Source organism: Salvia hispanica, unplaced genomic scaffold, assembly GCF_029641045.1.
Source record: "Salvia hispanica isolate PSC_SH4W2 unplaced genomic scaffold, Shi_PSC_v1 Unplaced_Contig_0034, whole genome shotgun sequence".
In the NCBI taxonomy this organism is placed as follows: Eukaryota; Viridiplantae; Streptophyta; class Magnoliopsida; order Lamiales; family Lamiaceae; genus Salvia; species Salvia hispanica.
In genome coordinates, this window is record NW_028292673.1 from 17,432 (window position 1) to 33,858 (window position 16,427).

At 44.9% G+C, this 16,427-nt stretch overlaps 1 pseudogene; it reads left to right on the forward strand.

Moving 5' to 3' along the window:
* Positions 1-1,727: 1,727 nt before the first annotated feature.
* Positions 1,728-11,814, forward strand: LOC148922421 (uncharacterized; annotated as a pseudogene).
* The last annotated feature ends 4,613 nt before the right edge of the window (positions 11,815-16,427 follow it).

The following is a 16,427-nucleotide window of genomic DNA, read 5'->3' on the forward strand; positions in this document are numbered from 1 at the left end:
AAGACGATGCTCCCAAGTCCGACTTCACCGCCATCCCTCTTTGTGGCATTGATGGTGCCGAGTCTACTTCGACTCTTTTTCAAGACGGTGCGGCGACAAGTACGACTACGGAGACACTCAAGGACCAACCTTTGGAGGCGAGCGACAAGGTGGCGAGCTAGGATGATGCTTCCATCTTAGGAGGCGAGAGTGATGATGTGCCATCTTCGGCCTTCATCAACGGCGACGGTGACGAGATGATCGAGCATGTGATTTTCCCTTCGGTCATGGAGAATAGTGATGATGTGCCATCTTCGGCCTTCATCCACGGCGACGACAATGAGATGGTTGAGCATGGGATCTTCCCTTCGACCACGGCGACGTATGATGACTTGAGTGACTTTTGCCACCATATTGAGAGTGACAGTGACTTCACCACTAGCCCCATATATGACGAGTTGCCCCACTTTCCATGTGAGGAGATCCACAACCCCCACCACTTTTGTGAGATGAGTGACTCCCAACATATTGTGACTTTGAGTGCACCTACTTTGAGGGAGTGAGTGAACCACCACATAGAGAGAGTGAGATAGTTGATAGGTCTCGTGAGGCCATTTGCATTTCTAACAACTTGACCTCTACCTCTATTGTGTCTTCTCGTTTGGTGCTAGGTCCTATTTATGATGATGCGCCGATCCTCGACGACTTTGTCCTCCCTTTGGAGAAGATGATGTCCATGGTGGAATATGATGTGCCCCCCACATGGTTCCATCAAGATGAAGATGACCACCATTTGGTCTTTCCCACCTCACCTACACCACTTGAGTGGAATGACAAAGGTAACATAGGTGACGGTGATGATCTAGTCCCACTAATGGACATCTTGACATTGATTGCTTGCATGATGTTGATCCACCTATTGCCATGCTTCATGCTAGTATGATTTCCCCATGCGATGATTTTCCCATTTATGATGAGTATGATGATCCTCTTTTGGAGTCTATTAGTTGTGATGCTATGTTACATAGGATTTCTTGTGACAATTCTTTAGGTCACCTCATGTTTGATAATCCGCTTGACTTGTCATATGCTATGCATGAGATCCACCATATGTCTTATTTGCAATCTCTTCATAGTGACTATGCATATGCCATTAAAATAAACCCAATTGCACATATCGCATAGATGACAAGCCCATGGTTATTGGCATTTGTTTTTCTTGTGATGATATTGATATGCTCCCTTTGCATCATTTATCTCATATGCCATGCCAATACCCACCTAGCTTCGGATATGCATTGTTTTAGATGTTGTCCATTATCTCCATGTGATGTTTCCGATATTGCTCATGAGGAGACCCCCCATAGTTTCCTCATGCATTTTAGGAGATTTTGATCCATCCCATTCATTGCATGATCCCGATACTTGTGTGCACCATACGCTCCCCATGAATAAACATGCTATTGATATGCCATATACTTGCATTCTCAATTTGTGTCCTCATCGTGTCATACATAATAACTATTCTTTCATGATGGATGACATGTTCATATACTATGCATCAAATTACTTTGAGCAATGCTTATCTTGTGCTAACTCACACGTGCACACACACATCATGATGGATGATGTGTACATTTACCACGTGCACAATTTCTTTGGTTCGTGTCTCTTTTGTGTAGGTACCCATGAATACTTGTCAACCTCGCAATCCCATGAGTTGACAAAACGAGCTCTAGAGAGCAAGGATGATTTGGGATCCCATGGATTGTCTTTCCCCACCGCTCTCTTCGCGCAAATACTTCGCGCATTCATTCTACATGGCCCTCACTTGGCTATGGGTTATTGTTCATTACATATCATATGCCCATCTTGCCATGTTCACTTTGCATGATATGCCTTTGACATGCATTTGTGACCCATGCTTTGCATTACACATGATGATTGATTCTAGTACTTGTATGTGTATTTCCAAGCTTGGTGGAGATATTGCTTGTTCTTGCCATGCTCCTTTTGTGCACCATTCCTATGATGATACTTTCATCTTGCTTTGTGTTCGTGCTTGCGATATGTCATGTGAATTCCCTATGCCTATTATTTGCTCACATGACATGATTGCCATGATTTACTCTAGTGTGTTGCATCTTCGCTCCACTAGTTTGCATGACTTGATTACTATGCTTGCTTATGTTGCATCACCATTTCATGCGGCTGATGACAACCATCTATATGCTTTGCACATGATTCATATTGCTTCTTGTCATATATCTCCATGTGTTTCCTCTCTCATGCTAGATGATTTGCCATGTATTGAGTGCAACAATGATTCTCTTCTTGCTCATGAGATTGCCCCCATAGCATTCTCGCATATATTTGGAGATTTTGACATAATTCTTGTGAAGCATGCTTGTCTTACTTCTTTGCATCATATACCTAGTGCCATGAATATCGCCATTGTTGCATCATATTATTCATGCACTTGTGCTTCTAATGGTTATGTGCAAAAGATGAGAACCATCATGATGGATGATGTGTTTGTCTACCATGCGCATACTTTCTTTGTTTTGTTTTGTGCATGTTTAGGATACTTGGACTTTGTGTCGACTTCCACTTCACGTGAGTTGACCATTCGAGCTCTTGAGAGCGAGCCTCATGCATTCTACCACGATTCGCTTCTACACCATATTTGCTTCCACTTCGGCATTATGAAGAATGCACAAGGACACACTTTCAAGGTGACATCCTTCTTGAGTTTGGATATTGTGGATCATACTTCATGTGTTGCTTGCACCATTTGCACGCATCTTCGAGATATTACTTTCAACCATGATTGCCACATTCCCATGCTTCATGATATATATACCTTGTGTGTTGCATCCAATTCTTGGTCTACTTGCTACTATCTTGTGATTGGTTGCACCAATATCATTTCTTCACATATGACATGTCCCTTTGCTTGTCACATGCTTGACTTGATTGCCTCACACATGATGAACAATTGCTCTTTCTATTGTCTTGAGTGCCACACTATATTCACTACACCCTATGCACATTATGTTTGGATTGTCTTGCACTTGACCCATGTGTTTAGACATCTTATCTTATTTGGTGTTGTGAATGATTCCTATGCCTACCATAGACCTTTCATTGAGCAATATGTGAATACTTGCTATGTCCTTGAGGTAGATGCTTATGCTCTTATCATACATATTTGCATCTCTACCACACATTTGCATACTTGTCCCCATGATATTTTTGCTTGTGCTCGATTCATATGCATACATGCTGATGAGGACATCAATACCATTGTTACACCCACAGCCCCTGCTGCTATACATACTGGACCAATTACTAGAGCTCGCGCACGCCAACTAAATTACCAGGTACTTTCGTTTCTTGGTAATGATTCTAATGTTCATGAGAATATGATGCTGCCTAAATTGGATACATTTGTTTTGCTTACAAATGAAGGGCCTAGCTTGGAGAAGGATGAACATTGGAGCAAGAACAAGCATGGAGATGATGGCATGCGCAAGGGGAACAAGAACAGAGGTACAAGTCATGATTTCAGGTCTTTGAAGCCTCCATAACGAGTGCATGAAGCCTTGGACGAAATATACAAGATGTCACTTCATAAATTTCGTCCAGAGGCTATTATAGGTGTTGGGTCACCTTTTTATTGGGCCAGGCCCATGTAATTTCGAAATACATAAGTATAGGCTATTTTTAGAGTCCGTATGTGTGGGGAAACAAGAGATAGGGTTGATTTCGGACCCCTCCACCAAGGGCCACGAAATTCCCCCTCTCTTCCTCCATATATACAGCCCTTAGGGCACCGTTTAGACTTTGGGTTTTGTTTAGATTAAAAGTTCGCCATAGCTGCAACTTCGCGTACTTCGTTTGTGTTCAACGACCAGACAAAGGTGTCACAGAACCCCACCTTGATCAATAAAGCTTTCATCTTATATTCGCAATATCCAGATTGCAATCTTAGTTTCTTGCTTGTTCTTTGTTTGCTCGCAGGAAACAGACCCTCGTGGTCAGGTTGATCGTGCTCCAGCGTGGTCAATAACCTCTCGGAGTTGGTTTAGCGATTGCTAAGGCACGACGTCCTCGCACGTTCGTAGTCGGATCGTCAAAGTCGACTTCCACCAAAGCGATATCCATCATCTCATCGAAAGACGGGACACCTTGGCCTCTATCAAGTGGTATCAGATTTCCAGGTTGCTCGGTGAGATTTTACAGTTTTTCGTAGTTTAGATCGAGTCTATTCTTCATACCTACAGTCCATGAAAAAGCCACAAAAAAAATTAGGGTTAGTTCATCATATCCGAACCAATCTGAGCCTTTGCATAATCTTTTTAGGGTTTTGCTTTGTTGAATTTGTGGTTGCATCATCGTGTCTAGTTGCTGGTCTTAGAGTCTAGTCTTTTAGAGTTTCGAGTTCTGGTCATAAGTTGTCACGCCGCCGCTGCACCATCATCATCGCCCCTGCCATCTACCACCGCCGCTTATCCGCCACCGCTTCGAATCCGTATCCATATACCACCACCGCTGTCATATATCACCACCGCTGCCATCTACTACCATATATCCACCACCAATCTGAGTTCTTGTCATATTAGGTTTGTTTTCGAGATCCATCTAGATTCCGATTCGTGTTTCCTTGCCGGAGTAGGTTTCGGAAAAAAAAGAGTCCGGAAACCACCCTCCGTTTAGGCCCAAAATTTTTCGAAAACGCATTTTTCGAAAAAAATTCTGGCTATCCTATTTTTAGGTGTTTCTAAGCGTATTGAGACAGTCGCCGTTATAGAAAGTTTTTTTGACCCGTTTCCAGTTTTTGGGTCCGGGCAGTCGAAAAAAAAAATTCAACAAAAATTTCGTGCCCATCCTATCAGTTTGACCTGGGAAGAGTTTTGAGACACTCGCCATTATAGTGATTTTTCGCAAAAAAAAAAAGCAGCGCAAAAAAAAACAGCGCAAAAGAAAAAAAAGAGCGAAAAAAAAATTCCAGAGTGTGCTTTTCCCTTGTTTACGTGCCGCACCGTGATTTTATTGGTGTTCTAGGCTCGCGTCTCTAGCACAGTCTAGCCTAGGACCAGCACCGTACCGTCGTTGAGCGTTTATTCAACTTTGCATCTCTGAATTGATTATTGCTGACCCTTTTTGCTACCATATTATGAGCCTTCCCAGCTCCACATACATCTACGTCGTGCGTTTGACTCTCCCTGGTAATTGCTCTATCCAAGATTTGAGAGTTTTTGACTACAATGGTTGCCGATCACCGCCTGCTGCTAGGTAAGAACTGGTAAGAATTTGAGATTTGCTTGACGGATTTGTGACACCCACCACCACCTCTTGTTAGTAGTCTGTAGGATCATATTCTTGTGTGTTTCTATTGCTGCTAACCATGCCAGGATCACAAGCCGACGAGACTGACTGGAGAACTTGACGAACAAGGAACTTCATGATACGTTTCAGCAAATGATGAGTGTACAGGTGCAAGATGTGATAAACAGATTTGAAGAGGCCATGGAGAAGATAGATGGCATGGAGAAGACGTTTGAAACAAAGCTCGATAACAAGTTTGCTGAATTGCTTTCGTGTTTTCCACCACCACCACCGGCTGCTCCTGCCGCACCTCTGCAACAACAGCAACAACACCGACTACCTCCACGTCGGGAAATAGCCCTCCGCCGAGCGAGCCGTGTCCCTCTTCAGTCGGGCCAAACTGCTGGTGCTGCTGTTGATACTTCTGTGGCTCCTGCTGCTGATGCGGAGGAGGATGATTATGTGGGAGATTACGAGGATGAGGTTGCTCAAAATCAGAACTACGTGCAACCACCTGCACCACAACCACCAGGTCGTCCACATGCAAATAATCACAATGGTAGGGCTTTCCCTCAGGTATGAGATCATGACCATCTTCCTAAACTGAAATTGAATATTCCACCTTTCGAGGGTAGATATGTTCCTGATATATATCTTACTTGGGAGTTAGAAACTGAACAACGATTTACATGTTTACAATATCCCGAGGAGAGACGGGTTGCCACTGCTGTTTGTGCTTTCACTAGTTTTGCATGTGTATGGTGGTCTGAACATTGTAGATTATATCCTATTCCAACTACTTGGGCTGCTTTGAAAACGGCTATGCGTACTCGTTGGGTTCCACCATATTATCAACGTGAATTGCTTCAGAGATTACAGCGCTTAAGACAAGGAAAAAATTCTGTAGAAGAATATTATCAGGAATTACAAACTGGCATGATTAGATGTGGTATTGTTGAGGACAATGAAGCTATGCTTGCACGTTTTCTGGGTGGATTAAATAGAGAGATTCATACCATTCTAGACTATAAGGAGTATACTAATATCACTCGTTTATTCCATCTTGCTTGTAAAGCTGAACGTGAAGTGCAGGATCGACAAGCATTGGCGAGAACTAACTTTTCTGCAGGTCGACCTTCATCATGGACACCGCGTGCATCTTCTACTTCAACTGCACCAGCACCTCAATCACGTGCCTCCTTCAGCCGTGATACAAGAAAACAGGCACAACAACCATTATCTGCCAAGAGCGCACCTGCCGGGCCTGCACAGAGTTCTTCTTCTTCCATGGCATCAACAGGGCACACAAGTGATATTATTTGTCGTCGTTGTAAGGGAGGAGGTCATTATGCGAGAGAATGCAAATCTAAGCGTGTGATGATTGTTACCGAGGATGGTGGATATGAGTCCGCTAGTGACTATGATGAGGAGACTTTGGCTCTTATTACAGGTGAAGAATATGGTGGAGATGATTCTGATCATGAGACGCAATACATGGCTCCTGAAGACGCTGACAGGTATGAATGTTTAGTTGCTCAACGTGTTTTGAGTGTGCAGATCACACAAGCTGAGCAAAATCAGAGGCACAATTTGTTCCATACCAAGGGAGTTGTGAAAGAACATTCTGTGCACGTCATCATAGATGGAGGGAGCTGCAACAACTTTGCTAGCATGGAGATGGTGGAGAAGCTTTCTCTCACCACAAGACCACATCCACATCCTTAATACATCCAATGGTTCAACAACAGCGGCAAGGTTAAGGTAACACGTACTGTTCGTGTGCATTTTAGTATATCTACATATGCTGATTATGTTGATTGTGATGTGGTACCTATGCAAGCATGTTCCTTATTACTTGGTAGACCATGGCAATTTGATAAAAATTCTATACACCATGGTAGAAACAATCAGTATACTCTTGTTCATAAGGATAAAAATATTACTTTGCTTCCTATGACTCCTGATTCTATTTGAAAGATGATATTTATAGAGCTAATAAAGCAAAACAGGAGACGAATAAGAGTGAAAATCAGATTGTGGCAAAAGAATTTGAGCAACAAATGAAGCCTAATAATAAACCATCTAGTGTTGCTTCTGAAATTAAATTGAAAAGTGCATGTTTATTTGCCACCAAATCTGATATTGATGAGCTAGATTTCAGCAAATCTGTTTGCTATGCTTTTGTGTGCAAAGAGGCATTATTTTCATTCGAGGACGTGCCTTCCTCTTTGCCTCCTGCTGTCACTAACATTTTGCAGGAGTTCGCTGACGTCTTTCCACAAGACGTGCCACCAGGATTACCGCCTATTCGAGGGATTGAGCATCAGATCGACTTAATTCCCGGTGCTTCACTGCCAAACCGTGCACCATACCGTACCAATCCAGAGGAGACGAAGGAGATTATGCGTCAAGTACAAGAGCTTCTCGACAAAGGTTATATACGCGAATCCCTTAGTCCTTGTGCTGTTCCTATTATGCTAGTGCCGAAAAAGGATGGTACATCACGTATGTGTGTTGATTGTAGAGGCATTAATAATATTACTATTCGTTATCATCATCCTATTCCTAGGCTAGATGATATGCTTGATGAATTGAGTGGCTCTACAATATTCTCCAAAGTTGATTTGCGTAGTGGATACCATCAAATTCGTATGAAATTGGGGGATGAATGGAAAACAGCATTTAAAACTAAGTTTGGATTATATGAGTGGTTAGTCATGCCTTTTGGGTTAACTAATGCGCCTAGTACTTTCATGAGACTAATGAACGAAGTTTTACGTGCTTTCATTGGACGATTTGTGGTAGTCTATTTTGATGATATACTGATTTATAGCAGATCTTTGGAAGAACATTTGGAACATTTACGTGCTGTTTTTATTGGTCTACGTGATGCACGTTTGTTTGGTAACCTTGGGAAGTGCACCTTTTGCACCGACCGAGTATCTTTTCTTGGCTATGTTGTTACTCCACAGGGAATTGAAGTTGATAAAGCCAAGATTGAAGCTATTGAGAGTTGGCCGCAGCCCAAAACGGTCACACAAGTGAGGAGTTTTCTTGGCCTCGCTGGATTCTATAGGCGTTTTGTGAGAGATTTCAGCACCATTGCTGCACCTCTCAATGAGCTTACAAAGAAAGATGTGCCTTTTCTTTGGGGTACCGCACAGGAAGAAGCCTTCTCGGTATTGAAAGATAAGTTGACACATGCTCCTTTACTCCAACTTCCTGATTTTAATAAGACTTTTGAGCTTGAATGTGATGCTAGTGGAATTGGATTAGGAGGTGTGTTATTACAAGATGGCAAAACTGTTGCATACTTTCTGAAAAATTGAGTGGGCCTAGTCTGAATTATTCTACTTATGATAAAGAATTATATGCTCTTGTTCAGACTTTAGAAACATGGCAACATTATTTATGGCCCAAAGAATTTGTTATACATTCTAATCTTGAATCTTTGAAACATATTAAAAGTCAAGCTAAACTGAACTGTAGACATGCTAAATGGGTTGAATTCATTGAGACTTTCCCTTATGTCATTAAACACAAGAAGGGAAAAGAAAATGTTATTGCTGATGCATTGTCTCGTCGCTATACTATGCTTTCACAACTTGACTTCAAAATATTTGGTTTGGAGACCATCAAAGATCAATATGTGCATGATGCTGATTTTAAAGATGTAATGCAGAATTGTAAAGAAGGAAGAATGTGGAACAAGTTTGTCGTTAACGATGGATTTGTGTTTCGTGCTAACAAGCTATGCATTCCAGCTAGCTCCGTTCGTCTTTTGTTGTTGCAGGAGGCGCATGGAGGAGGATTAATGGGACACTTTGGCGTGAAGAAGACGGAGGACGTACTTGCTACACATTTCTTTTGGCCAAAGATGAGACGGGATGTTGAGCGTTTTATTGCTCGCTGCACTACATGTCAAAAAGCTAAGTCACGACTCAATCCTCATGGTTTATATATGCCTTTGCCTGTACCTAGTGTTCCTTGGGAGGATATATCTATGGACTTTGTTTTAGGTTTACCTCGAACAAAGAAGGGGAGGGATAGCATATTTGTTGTCGTGGATAGATTCTCGAAAATGGCACACTTTATACCATGTCATAAAAGCGATGATGCTGTTAATGTTGCTGATTTGTTCTTTCGTGAAATTATTCGCTTGCATGGTGTGCCAAATACTATTGTTTCAGATCGTGATACTAAATTTCTTAGCCACTTTTGGAGATGTTTATGGGCTAAGTTGGGGACTAAACTGCTTTTTAGTACTACTTGTCACCCCCAAACTGATGGCCAAACTGAAGTAGTCAATAGAACATTGTCTACTATGCTTAGGGCTGTTTTGAAGAGTAATAAGAAAATGTGGGAGGAATGCTTGCCTCATGTTGAATTTGCTTATAATCGTTCATTGCATTCTACTACTAAGATGTGCCCTTTTGAAGTTGTGTATGGTTTCCTACCTCGTGCACCTGTTGATTTGTTGCCTCTTCCATCTTCGGAGAAGGTTAATTTTGATGCTAAACAACGTGCTGAATTGATTTTAAAAATGCATGAGTTAACTAAGGAAAACATTGAGCGTATGAATGCCAAATATAAACTTGCTGGAGATAAGGGTAGAAAACATGTTGTGTTTGCACCTGGAGATCTTGTTTGGTTACATTTGCGTAAGGATAGATTTCCAGATTTGCGCAAATCAAAGCTCATGCCACGGGCTGATGGTCCCTTTAAGGTGTTCAGAGAAAATAAATGATAATGCATATAAACTTGAGCTGCCTGCAGATTTCGGGGTTAGTCCCACTTTTAACATTGCAGATTTGAAGCCTTATTTGGGTGAGGAAGATGAGCTTCCGTCGAGGACGACTTCGTTTCAAGAAGGAGAGGATGATGAGGACATCAATACCATTGTTACACCCACAGCCCCTGCTGCTGTACATACTGGACCAATTACTAGAGCTCGCGCACGCTAACTAAATTACCAGGTACTTTCATTTCTTGGTAATGATTCTAATGTTCATGAGAATATGATGCTGCCCAAATTGGATACATTTGTTTTGCTTACAAATGAAGGGCCTAGCTTGGAGAAGGATGAACATTGGAGCAAGAACAAGCATGGAGATGATGGCATGCGCAAGGGGAACAAGAACAGAGGTACAAGTGATGATTTCAGGTCTTTGAAGCCTCCATAACGAGTGCATGAAGCCTTGGACGAAATATACAAGATGTCACTTCATAAATTTCGTCCAGAGGCTATTATAGGTGCTGCGTCACCTTTTTATTGGGCCAGGCCCATGTAATTTCGAAATCATAAGTATAGGCTATTTTTAGAGTCCGTATGTGTGGGGAAACAAGAGATAGGGTTGATTTCGGACCCCTCCACCAAGGGCCACGAAATTCCCCCTCTCTTCCTCCATATATACAGCCCTTAGGGCACCGTTTAGACTTTGGGTTTTGTTTAGATTAAAAGTTCGCCATAGCTGCAACTTCGCGTACTTCGTTTGTGTTCAACGACCAGACAAAGGCGTCACGGAACCCCACCTTGATCAATAAAGATTTCATCTTATATTCGCAATATCCAGATTGCAATCTTAGTTTCTTGCTTGTTCTTTGTTTGCTCGCAGGAAACAGACCCTCGTGGTCAGGTTGATCGTGCTCTAGCGTGGTCAATAACCTCTCGGAGTTGGTTTAGCGATTGCTAAGGCGCGACGTCCTCGCACGTTCGTAGTCGGATCGTCAAAGTCGACTTCCACCAAAGCGATATCCATCATCTCATCGAAAGACGGGACACTTCTTGCCTCTACCACATGCCATGTCATGGTCCTTTGTCACACCCTATGCTATGCTTGATGACAACACTTGTTTGGTGAATCACCTCTTGAATGCTTGGTTTTGCACTAACGCTAACCACATTTGTTTTTCCAAGTGTTTGTTCTATTTGCTCCTTTTGACGGAATCACAAGACGGTGCGACATTGGAGAGTGCCTATTTCGAGCTTCAAGATGATGAGTGCTTGGCGATCGACCGCTTCGACACGGCAACGCCATCTCTTTCCCATGGTGATTTGGTTTTCGATCCGAGGTCGGATCTTTTCCAAGGGGGAGGGGATGGTGCGGAGCATCCTACGGTCATCACCATGTCAAGAGTCCGTTTGGCAAGTGACACGTGCAACCTCTACTTCACATACACAAAAGTGAATCTTCTCCTTTACACATGCTCACTTGACCCCTTTGAGGATGGTATACTACTTGACACTTCTCCCGTGTGCATGCATATGTATTGTCGGAGCTTCACGGATGTCGAGGATGAGTGCAAGCGCCAAGGAACAACTACACCATCCGCGAGGGAAGCATGGAAGAGAAGACAGAAGAAACGAAGCTGCTACAAGTCACAACCACCGGACGACCGGTCCTTACAGGACGTCCGACGCCTGGAGGTTCAGCTTGCCGGAATAGCTACAACCGAGGGACTCTACAGCGCCCAGACGACCGCCAGATACTGGACGTCTGACAAGTCCCAGCGCCCGGACGACCGACGCGGACCGGACGTCCGGTGCCACCAGTCCAGAAGGAAAACACGGAAGTCCGAAGACTTCCGGACGTCCGGCCCGTCCCGAGCCATCGGACGTCCAACCCCCCACCGGACGTCCGGTAACTGCCAGTGTGCAGCTGTAACGCCCCGAGACCGATGTGCCAGGTGACGTGCAGTTATTCGCTGTTGTTGCTTGTCATTGCTTGCGTGTCATGCATTGCATATCATGTCATCATGCGCATTTCATTTGCATACATGTTCGTCTCATGCATCTGAGCATTTTCCCCGTTGTCCGTTTTGCAAACCGGCGTTCCGTTCTCCTCCGGTGGTCATTTCTACCTTTCTTTCGTGTGTGGGGACTAAACATTTCCAGATTGGACCGAGACTTGTCATGCGGTCTTGGTTTACTACCGGTAGACCGTCTGTCAAGTTCCGTACCATTTGGACTTCGTTTGATACTCCAACGGTTAACCGAGGGACCGAGAAGGCCTCGTGTGTGTTGCAGCCAACACCCCTCCAATTTGGCCCCAAAACCCACCTAACTCTGCTCCATCGTCTCGGTCATTCGATCACGATCGCGTGGCCGAAAACCGCACCTCATTTGGAGCTTCCTAGCTCCCTCTACCTATAAAAGAGCACCCCTCCCCGAAATTTCGGATCATTTCGCGGATGAACCCTAGATCCACTCCTCCCCGCGCCGCCGGACTTGTCCGTCCCGCCGTTGGACGTGTCCAGCGCCGCTGCCTCGTCATCCCGACCAATCAGAGGCCGACACCTCAGCCGGCCACCGCCCTCGTCCAACCCGCGCGCGCCACATGGCACCGCGCCGCCCCACTTCACCGCCGGCCCGCGGGACCCAGATCGGGCCCGCGCGAGCCCATCTCGTCGCCGCCGCCTGCCCGCGGTCTCCCACTCGTGCCACGCCGCCTCAGGAGCTGTGCCACCGCAGATCCCCATCGCCGGCCGCCGCGCCTCCCCGACGCCGGCAACCCTCGCCGGTGACCCTTGCAGTTCACTGCCGTGCGTCCTCCCTCGACTTCAAGTTCGCCGCCCACCTGCCAAAGTCCTCCACCCTGCGGCCGCCCGGATCCGGCGCTGGCCGATCGGATCTCGCCTGACGCCGCTTCTCTCCAAGTTCGCCGCCGGCCATCGTCGCCATGGGCGCCACCGTCGCCCTGCCTCGATCCGACCGGGTCACTCCGCGTCAGTCCCCGTGGACCGCGTCCTGCGCGAGGCCCAGCGCCAGCCCCTCCTCTCCGCTGGGCCGCCGTGCCAGATCCGGCCCAGCCCCGCAGCCCCAAGCCGGCCTGCCTCCTCCTCTCTGCTACCGGGCCAGGCCCAGGGTGAGCCGAGCCCAGCGCCCCCTCCTCTTTTTTTTTCTCCTCACTGTTGGCTGCCCAGTTTCGGCCCGATGCATGTTTTTTTTTCCTGTTGCGATTTTGACTATTATCCTGAGTCAGCCAGTTTTGCAGTTTAGTCCCCCTAGTTCATGCATTTAATAACTCACTAACCATGCATCGGATTAAAATGTTTTATATATGAAACTTGCTCAGAATTTTGTGTAGTTTAATAATATCCAACTTTCATCTATGTTTGAAATGTTAAAAATGCTGTTTGCATTAATTTGCTCCTATGCCATGCTAAAATGCTTTATTTCATAACTAAATAACCGTAACTCCGATTTTAATAAACTTTATATGTAAATGGGGTAGAATTTTGCCTAGTTTATCATGGTGACCTTACTTTGAATATTAAACAACTCTAAAATTGTGTTTAGGGCAGAACAGTACCAAACCTAATCTATGCTCATGAGGAGTTTCCGGAATTGTTGTTCGTTGCTTCCGGCCTCATTTAAACTTGCCTAGATAGGTAGTTTTGTTGTGCTTCACCTCTTGCCATGTTAATCAACATTTAATATTGTTGGGGTACATAAACGAGAGGGAACTAAATAATTGATGTGGTGTTTTGTCAATATGCAACTCGTTGCATATTGAGCTCCACTTAACTTGTAGTATTGTTTGTTGCACTTTGCCATGCGATGCCTCATTAAACCGGACATGCATCATACTTGTTTGTGCATCATGGCTTGTTTATGCTTGTGTGTTTACCATGTTGTTTGTCTCTTTCCGGGTTGCTTCTCTCGTTAGCTTCGGTTTCGTTCCGGAGTTGTGAGGATTCGTTCGTCTACGTCCGTTTGTCTTCTTCATGGACTCGTTCTTCTTCCTTGCGGGATTTCAGGCAAGATGATCATACCCTCGAAATCACTACTATCTTTGCTATGCTAGTTTGCTCGCTCTTTTGCCATGCCAATGCTACGATGCCTACCATTTGCTTGTCAGCCTCCCAAATTGCCATGTCAAACCTCTAACCCACCATGTCCTAGCAAACCGTTGATTGGCTATGTTACCGCTTTGCTCAGCCCCTCTTATAGCGTTGTTAGTTGCAGGTGAAGATTGAAGTTTGTTCCTTGTTGGAACATGGAGATGCCGTTCCTTGTTGGGACATTTATTTACTTGTTGGGATATCACAATATATCTTATCTAATTAATGCATCTATATACTTGGTAAAGGGTGGAAGGCTTGGCCTTATGCCTGGTGTTTTGTTCCACTCTTGCCGCCCTAGTTTCCGTCATATCGGTGTTATGTTCCCGGATTTTGCGTCCCTTACGCGGTTGGGCTATAATGGGAACCCCTTGACAGTTCGCCTTGAGTAAAACTCCTCCAGCAATGCCCAACATTGGTTTTACCATTCGCCACCTAGCCTCTTTTTTCCCTTGGGTTTCGCGGACTCAAGGGTCATCATTATTTTACCCCCCCGGGCCAGTGCTCCTCTGAGTGTTGGTCCAACCTGTCAGCTGCCGGTGGCCACCAGGGGCAACTCTGGGTTGGCCTACCCGTACCTTGGACAATCTGAGTGTGCCCTGAGAAAGAGATATGTGCAGCTCCTATCGAGATTTGTCGGCACATTCGGGCGGTGTTGCTGGTTTAGTTTTACCCTGTCGAAATGTCTTGTTGTACCGGGATACCGAGTCTGATCGGAGTGTCTCGGGTGAAGGTCTATTCCTTCGTTGACCGTGAGAGCTTGTCATGGGCTAAGTTGGGACACCCCTGCAGGGATTTGAACTTTCGAAAGCCGTGCCCGCGGTTTACGGGCAGATGGGAATTTGTTAACGTCCGGTTGTAGAAAACCCGAAGTCGACCTTAATTAAAATACATCAACCGTGTGTGTAACCGTGATGGTCTCTTTCCGGCGGAGTCCGGGAGGTGAACACGGTGTTGGAGTTATGCTTGACGTAGGTTGCTATAGGATCACTTCTTGATCATACTTTTATCGACCGTGCTTTGCCTTCTCTTCTCGCTCTCATTTGCGTATGTTAGCCACCATATATGCTAGTCGCTTGCTGCAGCTCCACCTCATTACTCCATCCTTCCTATAAGCTTAAATAGTCTTGATCTCGCGGGTGCGAGATTGCTGAGTCCCTGTGGCTCACAGATACTTCCAAAACCAGTTTGCAGGTGCCTATGTTACCGTGCAGATGACACAACCAAGCTCAAGGAGGAGCTCGATGAAGATCTTGCCCTTTGTGTTGTTTCGTTCTAGTTGTTCAGTAGTGGAGCCCAGTTGGGGTCGATCGGGGGCCTTTGTCGCATCTGGGGTTCTTCTTTTATTTTGGTTCCGTAGTCGGACCTTGATTGTATCTGGATGATGTAATGCTTTATTCATGTAATTGTGTGAAGTGGCGATTGTAAGCCAACTATGTATCTCTTTCCCTTATGTATTACATGGGTTGTGTGAAGATTACCTCACTTGCGACATTGCTTTCAATGCGGTTATGCCTTTAAGTCGTGCTTCGACACGTGGAAGATATAGCCGCATCGAGGGCGTTACAAGTTGGTAATCAGAGCCTTCCCCGACCTTAGGAGCCCCACTGCTTGATCGTTTTTATCGGCCGAGTTGTGTCTAGATAAAATGTTTTGAGTCTTTAGGATATATATATATCGGAGAGTTTAGGAATTCTTTTTACTTCCCAGTCTCCCCATCGCTCTGGTAAGGCATCCTGACGTAGAGTTTTGACTCTTCTCTTCTCAAATTTCACTAATTTTTTTTAGGATCACGCGGGTATCTTGGAATCGTTCGGATGGTTTTATGACGAGAACATTGTCTTGGTGCCTCCTGTCAGGGGTTTAGTGGAAGTGTCCCGGGGAGTTGAGCTCTGAGGTGTTGTCGTCATAATTTTATCGTTGCAGTTCTGGAATACCTGAGTTTAGTACGCCGACATCGAAAATCTCTTTTATGCAGTTGTTGGTGAGATAACCCCGATAACCCAGTACTGAGGTGAGTACGGGAGTATTGCCATGACTCATATAACGGATGCTTTTCGAAGGTTGAGGTAGACGATTTCCGAAGGTTTCTTGGTTATGTGTTGAAGGATGGATACAGCTGGATGTAGGATTTGCTAGTTTGGGTGAGATATTATGCTTCCCCTGTATCCCCAACACCTGATGCATAACCGGAAAATTTCGGGAGTTTCATAGGTGGGAATTCAAGTAGCTCTTAGGATATCTTTCCGACAGATGTATGATATGAAATTGGG